The sequence below is a fragment of the Leopardus geoffroyi genome, chromosome A1, assembly GCF_018350155.1.
Source record: "Leopardus geoffroyi isolate Oge1 chromosome A1, O.geoffroyi_Oge1_pat1.0, whole genome shotgun sequence".
NCBI lineage: Eukaryota > Metazoa > Chordata > Mammalia > Carnivora > Felidae > Leopardus > Leopardus geoffroyi.
Window position 1 is genome coordinate 30455426 of NC_059326.1, and position 12083 is coordinate 30467508.

The following is a 12083-nucleotide window of genomic DNA, read 5'->3' on the forward strand; positions in this document are numbered from 1 at the left end:
ACAGAGCATGAGTGGAGGAGGGGCAGAGAGAGGGAGATGCAGAATCGAAATCAGGCTCCAGGCTCTGAGCTGTCAGCACAGAGCCCTACATGGGGCTCAAACATAGGTACCGTGAGATCATGGCTTGAGCTGACGTTGGCCACTTAACTGACTGAGCCATCCAGGTGCCCCAGAATTATTTTATTTAAAAGGTGAAGAAGTTGGGGCGCCTGGGTGGCGCAGTCGGTTAAGCGTCCGACTTCAGCCAGGTCACGATCTCGCGGTCCGCGAGTTCGAGCCCCGCGTCGGGCTCTGGGCGGATGGCTCAGAGCCTGGAGCCTGTTTCCGATTCTGTGTCTCCCTCTCTCTCTGCCCCTCCCCCGTTCATGCTGTGTCTCTCTCTGTCCCAAAAATAAATAAACGTTGAAAAAAAAAATTAAAAAAAAAAAAATAAAAATAAAAGGTGAAGAAGCTGGAACATTTATGCTCAACTCCAGAGTCATTATCTAAGGGCTGCTGTGCAAGCCAGGGTAGTGTCAATTTTGCATGGGCGAAGTGACTTTCCAAGATGTTGGAAAGTTAAGTCCTCAGGCATAAAATGCAGGTACTGCAAGTTGGAAATCCTTCAGAAAACACTAGTAGCTCTAAGGGATATGGGTAAAGCCCCAACAGCATCTGCTATATTTAACAAGCACTCTTCATTTATTAGCTCATTTGACCCTTACAGTTCTATGAGGAAGCCATTATTATCTCTATTTATTCAAAAAGAAAAACTGAGGTTCAGATTAGCTGTGTAATTTGCCCAAGGTTAAATACTAACAAGGTGCGGAGTCAGGATTTAGACCTAGGACGTGATCCCAATCTATTGAGAAAGTAATGACTTCCCAAATGTCACACAGCTGCTATTTAACAGAGCCAGGGCTATGACCCAGGTCCCCTGACATGCAGCCTAGTGGCTTTTCCATAGACATAGCTGGTCATCCTCATTCCCTGTACACTTCCCACCGCTCACTCTGTGTCCTGGGAATTTGCTCCCCTGAGTTAGTTCTTCTTCTATATCTTCTTTAAGGCATTTGATGTTACTTCTTTGTTGAGTTGTTCTGGAAATCACCAACGGGAAATCTGAAGGTTCCCCTTTCGACCTGTCAAATCCCTGTTTGCAGCCCCAGTGTTTATTTTGGAGATATTCACTTAATTATCTTTATTGATAATTTTATTCCTTTGAAATTGCTTTGTTTGTTCTTCTTACGTGTTGTTCCTCTTCCTGAATTGCTCTTCTCTCTCCTTGTCACCTGGCTGATTCTTATGCCTTCTGATCTCATGTGTCACTTCCCAGAAAGCCTCCCTTGACCTTCCTGACTGCATTAAATGGAAGTACCATCAATTAGCAGTAAGACCTCCATTGTCTGACATGCTCATGCTGAGGCTTGAGACTAGTTACTCTCTAGGATGTCTCCATGCTCCTGTACCTGCCAGTTGAAGTTTTGTCTCACCAAGAGTCAGCCAGGCTCTTCCTGAGCCTATTTATGCCGCTTGAATTTCTGCTGCACAGGAACATTTTAATTTATCTTTATGCAAACCATTGAAATACGAGCTCAACAACCACAAAATAGGGTGTTGTTGCCTTAAACACGAAGTCGAATGTTCTGAAAAGACTCAATCAATTCCAAGGGGCTGAATTTAATAAAAATGTTGACTTCGTTAAGAAGATTGCAAAAGATGGAGATATAATCATAAATACTGAGATGGTTTATGACCATCATATGTCTCCTTAAGAAACAGAAAATGGAATGATGGAATCATGCATTTTGGTGTAGTTTAAGCAAAAAACCAGGAGGCAAATTTCATTTAGAGATGCATATTTCACTTTCTTGATGGGCAAAAATGAGAATAATAAAACCCCGCAGGGAATTTTGAAGACTAGATAGAATAATGCTTGCTAAGTGTCCCGTCTAGCGCGTGGCTTGTAGCAAGACATTAGTTTATTCTGCCTGCTATTGTGTATGAGGAAGCACTTGGTAAATGCTGGTGTTGTACAAATGTCAGTTGTTGTTCCAAGAGCCAGGGAGGCAGCAGCCAGGAACAGAGGCAGATTCGGAGTGCCTAGAGATGAATCCAAAGAGAGAACTAGATCTAGCATCGTTGCGAATGTTCTCCAACATCTGGGCTGAAACTACTCAAGGGAGGAAGCTGGCTTAAGCCCAAGCCTGCAAAAGCTTGCTTTTCCTTTCATTGAGGAGCCAAGCTCAGAACTTAGAAGCTGACAGAAGTTGGGCTTGATCAGGTTCATCAGAAAGAGCAAGGGGTTCCTGTTCTGCTGGGTGGGTTCCCAGCAGAGACTGAGCAAAGGCTGTAGCCATGACAGTCTTTATTTGGAAGACAAAGGACAGCACATGACCCTGGATAAAAAAAAAAAACAGGGGAGAAGGCCAGTGATGCATCATATGAGACAACCCTCTTCAAGCACAAATGAAAAGCTTAAAAAAATAAGGAGTTTGAAAGTAAATTTAACAAATGCCTGGGGGTCAAGAGCTCATTTCTAAGCACAAATTACCGACTGGAAAGGTTTCACTTCTTGCGAACCTTCTTATTTCCAGATTCTTGATAGGGAACAGATCCTATCTGCTCTTCCTAAGAGCATTTAAGCACTCGGTGGAAGCAGAATGTTCTGGCAGGAACTTCACTAAGTGTAACCTCTGGAGTATGGCAAGCAGGCTGCACTGGGGACTGACATTTTTGCATAGTATTTATTATGCAACATCAACCATTTAAACAACTGCCAACAGTGTGGTCTCTGAGGAGAGTACAGATTGTGGGCAGAACAATGACACTTTGATGGTTGTGCCTGGCTTGTCGGTGCAGTGAAGAGGCTAAACCCTGCACATACATAAATATGAGCAAGTCAGCTCTGGTTGCCTGCTTTGCCCTGGGAGAGGGGGAAGGGTGGGGGTAGATACTTGAAGTAGACTTCTTTGAAAAGTTCCTTTTATATCTAGTTGACTTAAAACATTTCTTGAGGACTTTCTCAATGAAATTAGTATCTCAGTCCGTTCGTGCTGCTATACCAAATTATTTACCACAGACTGGATGGCTTATACACAACAGATTTGATTTCCCACAGTTCTGGGGGCGGGAAGTCCAAGATCAGAGTGCCAGTGGGGTGTCCTACGGGGGACAACCCTCTTCCAGGCTGCAGCCTGCTGACTGCTGGTTGTATCCTCACATGGGAGAAGGGCAGAGAGAGGGGGACACTGAGGTCTTTTCTTATTAGGGTGCTAATCCCATTCATGAGGGCTCTACCCTCATGACCTAATTATCTTCCAAAGGTCCCACCTTCTAATCATCATACTGGGGGTTAGGATGTCAACATATGAAGTTAGGGTAAGGGACACAAAAATTCAGTCCATAACACTCAGAATTTTAGTAGAATGTCACAAGAAAAACTAGATGAACTATTTAAAAAAAAAAAAACATCCAACTGAATTTTCGTTCTTTAACATCTTTTACATTCCTCTCTCTCTCTTTTACCTTGTCATTTTTGCCTCAGCAATACATTCCTCTGCTAGACTGGGGCAGGAGCATGTTCTATTTATCCATGTAGGGCCAGCACCCACCAAAATACCCCCCACATATTGTCCCCTCAAGGAAAAGAAAAAGAAAAAGAACAGGAAAGAAAATATTAAAGTCATCCTGAAGAGGAAAAGCTCAACCAACAAAGGGATTATGTGCAAAATCTATGTTTGTAAATCAGTTCTGTAGAAACCACACTATTCTGAACACAAATCCTCTGTCAATTATAGGCACTGAGAAGATCTTTTCCAAGTCTGTGGCTTCTCCTGGAACCAAGAACCTGTAGCAACACGGGGAGAGGGTGATTTGGTTCTAGGGTTAGCAGCTGGTGCATCTCTAGCCCTCACAGAGCCGAGGAGCTGATGGCAGAGCCCTGAATTCTGTGATCTGCTATCAAGAACGATGCAGTTCAAGAGTCCAGAGGAGAAAGATTATTTTGCCCCGTCTTTTTAACATATGGTCCGACCCTCAGCAAGATTTTTGAGTAGATGAAGTATATCTTTGGCACTTTCTCCTTTGCTTGTTGCATGTAGTTTGTCCGATTGCCCATTTCTTTAATTACTCTGCAAACTCACTTCCCTCTTTTCATAGTCCAAGATTATTAACCCTTGATTGTCCCCCTTCAAACCCCATTCCCATCCAGGAACAGCAGAAACCTGAAGACACTGGGATGTGTTAGCGCATTCAAATTCTTAAAAAAAAAATTTTTTTTAATGTTTTTAATTTTTTTTGTTGGGAGAGAGAGAGCATGATCAGGGGAGGGACAGAGAGAGAGAGAGAGAGGGAGACACAGAATCCGGAGCAGGCTCCAGGCTCTGAGCTGTCAGCACAGAGCCGACGCGGGGCTGGAACTTATGAACCTCGAGATCATGGCCTGAGCCAAGTGGACGCTTAACCGACTGAACCACCCAGGTGCCTCTGCATATTTAAATTCTTAACCTAGATCAGTCTCTGATACTTAAAATTTTAAGCCATGAGATCAAGTGGAAATTGTGTGTGTGTGTGTGTGTGTGTGTGTGTGTGTGTGTGTGTGTTGGCCAGAGGGATTTAAGAAGTAGTCAGTCTAGCCCTACCTAGAATATTCTCCAAAAATTAATTTTTAAGGGTTTCTGATTTTTTAATATTCTATTTTCATTAATAATTTAGTTTAACAAACATTTACGTGCTCAAATAATGTTTGTTCAAAATATTTACCTTCTCTTTTCAAATTTGGAAATGACAGATTCTCTGCATACTCCATGGTTTTCTGCAGCGGCTTCCAAAAGCAAGGTGAGCGTCCGAGTGTCGGAGGACAGGAGAGCTGCACTGGCAGCCGTTTTTATATGTGAGTGGTTTCTACGCCCAGTGTTTAGAAGTTGGAGACTATTTGCAAACCTCATTTTTGAAAGGAAATTGTCTCCCTCTCAAGCCATAGCTAAAGTAACCAGATTTTTCAAATGCAGCAATGGGGGTACGAGGGACAAAGAAGCTGTGGTTACTGGGAAGTATGCAGAGAATTCAGGATAGGTTTCCGGGAATGAGGAGATGGGACTTCATCCTAGGAAAGCAGGAGGCACAGGAGCAGGTGCTTAGTGTGGCCAAAGGGAAGGGGAAAGGATGTGACAGTTCATGGGCAAGGTCAGACACGCTTTGGGATTGTGACTTAAAAGCTAAATTAGGGGGCACCTAGGTGGCTCAGTCGATTGGGTGTCAGATTCTTGGTGTTGGCTCAGGTCATCATCTCACAGTTTGTGGGATCCTGCCCCGCATTGGGCACTGCACTGACGGCACAGAGCCTGCTTGGGATTCCCTCTCCCCCTCTCTTTCTTTTTTTAAAAAATTTTTTTTTTCCAACGTTTATTTATTTTTGGGACAGAGAGAGACAGAGCATGAACAGGGGAGGGGCAGAGAGAGAGGGAGACACAGAATCGGAAACAGACTCCAGGCTCTGAGCCATCAGCCCAGAGCCCGACGCGGGGCTCGAACTCACGGACCGCGAGATCGTGACCTGGCTGAAGTCGGACGCTTAACTGACTGCGCCACCCAGGCGCCCCATCTCCCCCTCTCTTTCTGCCCCTCCCCAGCTTGTGCTCGCTCTCTCTCTCTCTCTTTCTCTCTCAAATAAATAAATAAATAAATAATTGAAAAGCTAAATTACATTTAACAGGAACCAATAACATGTGTGGTTCTTCTCTTGTGAAAGAGAGAAGAATGAGAGAGAGAGAGAGAGAGAGAGAGACCATGAGATTGAGGGAGAGAAAGGCATGGAAGGAGAATGAAGGGATAGAGAGACTGAAAGAGACGGAGAGAGAGATAAAGATTGAGAGAGCTGCAGCCACTCTGGAAAACAGTGTGGAGGGTCCTCAAAAAATTAAAAATACATCTACCCTCTGACCCAGCAATAGCACTGCTAGGAATTTACCCAAGGGATACAGGAGTGCTGATGCACAGGGGCACTTGTACCCCAATGTTTATAGCAGCACTCTCAATAATAGCCAAATTATGGAAAGAGCCTAAATGTCCATCAACTGATGAATGGATAAAGAAATTGTGGTTTATATACACAATGAAGTACTACGTGGCAATGAGAAAGAACGAAATATGGCCCTTTGTAGTAACGTGGGTGGAACTGGAGAGTGTTATGCTAAGTGAAATAAGTCATGCAAAGAAAGACAGATACCATATGTTTTCACTCTTATGTGGATCCTGAGAAACTTAACAGAAGTTCATGGGGGAGGGGAAGAAAAAAAAAGAGGTTAGAGAGGGAGAGAGCCAAAGCATAAGAGACTCTTAAAAACTGAGAACAAACTGAGGGTAGATGGGGGGTGGGAGGGAGGGGAGGGTGGGTGATGGGCATTGAGGAGGTCACCTTTTGGGATGAGCACTGGGTGTTGTATGGAAACCAATTTGACAATAAACCATATTAAAAAAAAAGATTGAGAGAGATACAGAGACAGAGAGAGAAAGACACGGAGGGATGGCTTTTATTTCCTGCCTCTGGAACTTGGCTTAACCCCACACCTGTGAAAAGTGGGAATGTCCCTGCACCGGTTCTCAATGTATGATCTGTGGCCTCCTGGACGTTCCTGAAATTGTTTCAGCGGGTCAATGAGGTCAACGTTGTTTTTATAGTAATACTTGGTTGTAATTTAGGATTGTATTAGCATTTAGTTTCACGCACTGGCACTGATGTGCAAAGCAATGGTAGGTGACACTGACGATGTCTCAGCATAAATCTTGGCGGTGGCACCAAACAAGAATAGGAATGACACTCCGCACAGCCACATACTCGCAGTTAAAGAAATGATCCGTTTTGCTTAAAAATGCCCTTGAAGAAGCAGTAGAAATTATTGAATTGGTTAGATGTTGACCCTTGGACGCATGTCTTTTGCATATTCTGGGTGACCAAATGGCAAGGTTGCCTAAAGTACCTCTGCAGACTGAAATATAGTTGTGTCTCAAGAAAAAGTACTTGTGCCGTTGTTTGAGCTGTGAGATGAACTGTAGGTTTATTTTTTGTAATTGAGTGCCAATTTTTACTATTGGCAGACAAAGTATGGTTATTCAGACTTACACTTGGCGAACATTTTCTCAAAAGTGAACAAATACGCCTGTCTCTTCAAGGCAAACAGTTGACAGTATTTGTTGCCAGTGATAAAAATGGAGCTTTCTAGTGAAAATTAGAAGTTTGCAACATGTGTATCCACCCTGGTGAATTTTGCCAATTCTTAAGAATTTCTGACGCACTGGTAGTTCTCTTAATGGATGTGCTCTTTTGATACTATGTGATGAATAATGTCAAGATTCTCCAGATAACTAATACATGATGTTACAAAGGCATGCATTGGTAAAAAGTTCTATTCAAATTGCAAGAGAGGACAATTGATTTTAAGATAACAGAGTATAAAAAGTTCACTATATGGTTTCAGATACCACATTGCCACTAAACTTTAAGAAATAGCACTTGAGGATTTTTTTCTGGTGAAGAAGGGAAGTGAATGGAACATCAAGAAAGGATGAGTAGGTTTCGAACTCTAAACTTTATACGTATATTCTCCTTAAGATCTATTTATCTGATATTAACATTGATGCATAGACATTATTGTAGTTACTTCCTTGTTTTCCTTTATTTTCAACTATTGTTGGTTTGTTTGGTTAACCTTTTAAACTTGATTTTAATCCGTAAACATTTTAAAACTTCTGATGTATTTTCACCATTTTATATTCGTCTGGAGATTTTTATTTCTTTTCCTTTTGTGACTCACAAAAGTTTCCTTGATACTTTTATTGTTGGATTGGAATACATAGATTCTCTTTTTATTTCTTAGTGATTATTGTTCCATTTTTAACATACAGATTGAAGTTTTTTAAGTGATGGCTAAAGACACTCAAGCATCTCTTATGTCCTGCAGAAATAAGACAAAGAACTTGGCATTTCAAAATTTCGCCATCATAGAATTCAATTTCCTATATTTTTAAGCAAATACCATGCAATAATAACAGCTTTTTAAAAATGTGTATTTATTTTTGAAGGAGAGAGAGAGAGAGAGAGAGGCAGAGAGAGAGGGAGACCCAGAATCGGAAGCAGGCTCTAGGCTCTGAACTGTCAGCACAGAGCCCGATGCGACACTCGAACTCATTGAACCACAAGATCATGACCTGGGCCAAAGTCGGCTGCTTAACCAACTGAGCCACCCAGGCACCCCTCAATAGCTTTTTAAAATAAAACTTGTTAGTTAATAGATTTGCCAGCATTTTTAAACTAAGTTATTTATTCTTCATTGCTTCTTTCATCCCAGTCTTTCTTTCTGTTCTCATTTTTCTTCCTCACTATCTACTCTGAGAAGTCTTATTCCCTGCCCTGATGCTCTCACTTTGTTCCTATTAACCCCCTCTAGGTGGTCTTTTCGCTGTTATTGTTGTTGGCTTCTGTCTTATTTGGTCTCATTTTTCTTTTTGAAAAAGTAAATATGTCTGTATGTGTGTGTGTATATATATATATATATATATATATATATATATATATATTTCTCCTTCTAACAGAAAACATATACATTCTTTATACTCTCCTGTGCTTTTCTCACTTAACAACACAACCTATAAATCACTTCCTACCAGGTCATAGATTTATCAATTTTTAAAAAAATTTTTATGTTTATTTATTTGAGAGAGAGAGAGAGAGAGAGAGAGAGAGAGAGAGAGAATGAGCAGGGCAGGGACAGAGAGAGAGGGAGACGCAAATTCTGAAGCAGGCTCCAGGCTCTGAGCTGTCAGCACAGAGTCCAACACCGGGCTCGAAACCACAAACTGCAAGGTCATGACCTCAGCCGAAGTCAGACACTTAACCGACTGAGCCACCCAGGTGCCCTGAGATTTATCAATTTAAAAAGAATAGCTGTATAATATTTTTTGGATGAACTTTAGTTTCCTCAAGTAGTCTCCTATGGATGGGCAGGGAATCTGTCACTGATATTTGGATATGGCAAAAGGCTACAGTGAATACACTTGGGCATATACTGTTGATTTATTGAGATGTATCCTAAGGATAAATTTCTAGTTGTGGGATTGCTGGATCACATGATCAATGCATTCTTTATGGTTTTGAATTTTTAAAAAAATAACCGAGAGATGCATTGGTGTTCCCGGAATCTTGGCACTCATGTTCTTAATTGTTTCCTAAAATGTCTCTGCCATTATTTCTTCAAAGGCTGCTTCTGCTTGTCCTTGCATCTTTACTTCGTTGTCGTTTCCTTACACGACAACAGCTTGTCTTTCACATCTTTCAGTTTATTAATACTTTATACTGCATTTCACATAAATTTATTAGGAGTATCTTCCAATTTAATAATTTTTGTCAGTTGTGTTAATCCTATCATATACTAAGTGTGTGTGTGTGTGTGTGTGTGTGTGTGTGTGTGTGTGATCTAATACAATTTTTTTCCAGTGGCTGTGCTTTTCATTTTCTGAATTTCTTATTGATACATTTTTCATATCTACCAATATTTGCTCCATATCTGTGTCTTCCCTCATAATCTCTTATTCTTAGTCCCATGTTTTTCATCTCTTTGAGGTTCTTAAAACTATATATTTTAAAATTATTTGCACGTTTCTCTAATATTTTTCACTTCCGACACCTAAATTCTTCACTTTGGTGAGTATTTTGACTGTCTTCCATAAAGTTAGTTTCCTCCCTTTCTTCAAAATATCCATTGTGGGTCCCCCTGAGTAGGAGTTTTACTGGTTTTTGCTTTCTCTCCTTTTCTCGCCCACCCTTGTTTGATAGCTCTGATGTTGTGTCGCTCAAGTCCTTTGGGTGCCTGGTACCAAACTGTCGTAGGTTGCAATTTGGAAGGCTTTATCATATCAGGATATTGCAGAACCCATCTCTGAACTAGCATTCATTAGAGTAACCTCTCTGAGACTCTCTTTTCTCATCTATAGGATTTGAGTGTTGACAGCATACATCTCATGGGATTGTTGTGAAGATTTCCTTTGTCAAGATATGGGAAGAACCTAGAACAATGCCTGCCACTAGGGACCACTAGATAAGCCTTCATCATCACCATCATCATCATTATCATTAATACTATCCCTGGTAAATTGCTGGCGTTTGGCAGATGGTCTAGAAGTAGGTTTTGTGGTTATTGTTACAATTCCTTGGATTTCTGGTGTCTTCTAACTTCCAAGTCATGTTACTTTGACTTTTAAAATTCCTATTACCACATACCCTCCCTGGTCCTCTATGGATTATCTCTCATGAGACGGATGAGGTGGTTTCAGGGGAATCATACCATGACTTACTCTTCCGTGAGCGAGTCTCTAGCTCCAGGAATAGGATAATATTCTTGACTCCCCCGAACTAAAGCCCCCTTGCCCTCTGAGCCAGTACGTGTCGGGATCCATAATCAGCAGGTGAAAGATGCAAATGCAGAGTGCATGGTGGTTCTTGAAGACGGATTCTTTGTTGACTTAATATATCTTGAAGTAATTACTTCCAGTGCCTTTTATAGGATTGGAACTAGAAATAAGTTTCTGTTGAGGCCAATAGTAGAAATAAGAAGATTGAAAGCCCAGAACCAAATATCTGGCTTCACTAATAATGGTAGGCAGAGAAAATGTTCTGATTAAGTACTATCTACCTAAGAACAATGAAGTCAATAGTTATGGTATTAAGCCTTGAATTAGTCTTCAGGGATCATATTAAACTCTTGTACCTCTCTCTGTTTTCTCATGAGTAAAATAAAAATGATAATTATATGGTTATTTTGAGTTAAAAAGTACTTAGGAAAGTAGCCAATATAAAGTAAATAATAGATATTGATCATTATCCTACCATTTGTTTTTGGCTAATGGACGACCTTGAAGAAAACATAGATATTAGAAGAGGAATTCCAGGGGTAAGTATTTCACTGATAAGAAACAAACCTGGAAGATTGGTTCTGTGTGTGAATAAAGACCATGAAGTCTCAAGATGAGTGTATGAGATGAGCCGGTGGAGTATAGTATGTTTTTCCTGGTAAACCAGACAGATCTACCCTAGTAATAGGGGGGTTGGGGGAGAGGGGCATTAACTGGTGCTGCTCACATCTGGGTCGTTTCTGGAATTTTCATCTGTATCCCCATTTTTATCTTTCATTTGCTGGGCTTGTCTCTCAAAGTCGAAGGTTGGAAACCTCGTGTATGCTACGTAGTTTTTCTTCTTCCCAAGCCATAAACGTGATCGTGGCCTAGGGATATCAGGTGATGTGGGGAAAGGAAGAGCCACTGAAATTAGTGGTCAAAGAAAGATTACAAAAGATATAGCTGGAGAAGTCCCAGCCCTGCTCTTTTGAGGATGAACCACATTAATTCCTTTCCTTGGTTAGTTAGTGTCACTGGGGGGCAAACAGTGTCTACCCTACTCTTCTTTAAATTTACGGCATGGGGACATGTGCCAACTATTTATAAATGCTTGTTTTTTCTATGCATCTGAAACCCTTCGCCAGAGCGTGTCTGCCAGAGTGTAACTTTTAATATTATAATTTGTATATCCCCAAGGGTAAGTTGAATTATTTTAGGGTTCTACATTTTTAGCAGTTCTAAAGTTTTCAGCATCAGAATTCGGTTTGGCTTGCTCAGTTGTCAGTTTGCTTTCCAAATGGAGGGTATTAAGGGAGGAGATTATGTATTAATCTGTATGACAACATTTATGTGAAAAAGTACCATGAAGAATGCTTGAAAGGAGTTAAGCTTAAATAATCCCCTAATTTGTAGACTGATTTTAAGGTTTCCAATTCCGAGATGCTAAAAACATCAAGTACTTTCTGCGATACAGGTCCAAAATCCTCATTCAGATGTAAGTATACAGCTGCAGTCTAGGGCCAAAGGTAAATACTTTTAGATTACCCTCTCAAACAGAGTTGACCAAGCTTTTCAAACTTTCATGCAATTGATCATACTATTAAAATTAAGTATCCCTCCTCTAAATACTCTGAATCCCAGATTTTGTTTCTGGAATTAAATCACCCAAAAGACACCCACATGGATTTGAAAATGCCTGTAACAGCCACCAAGGG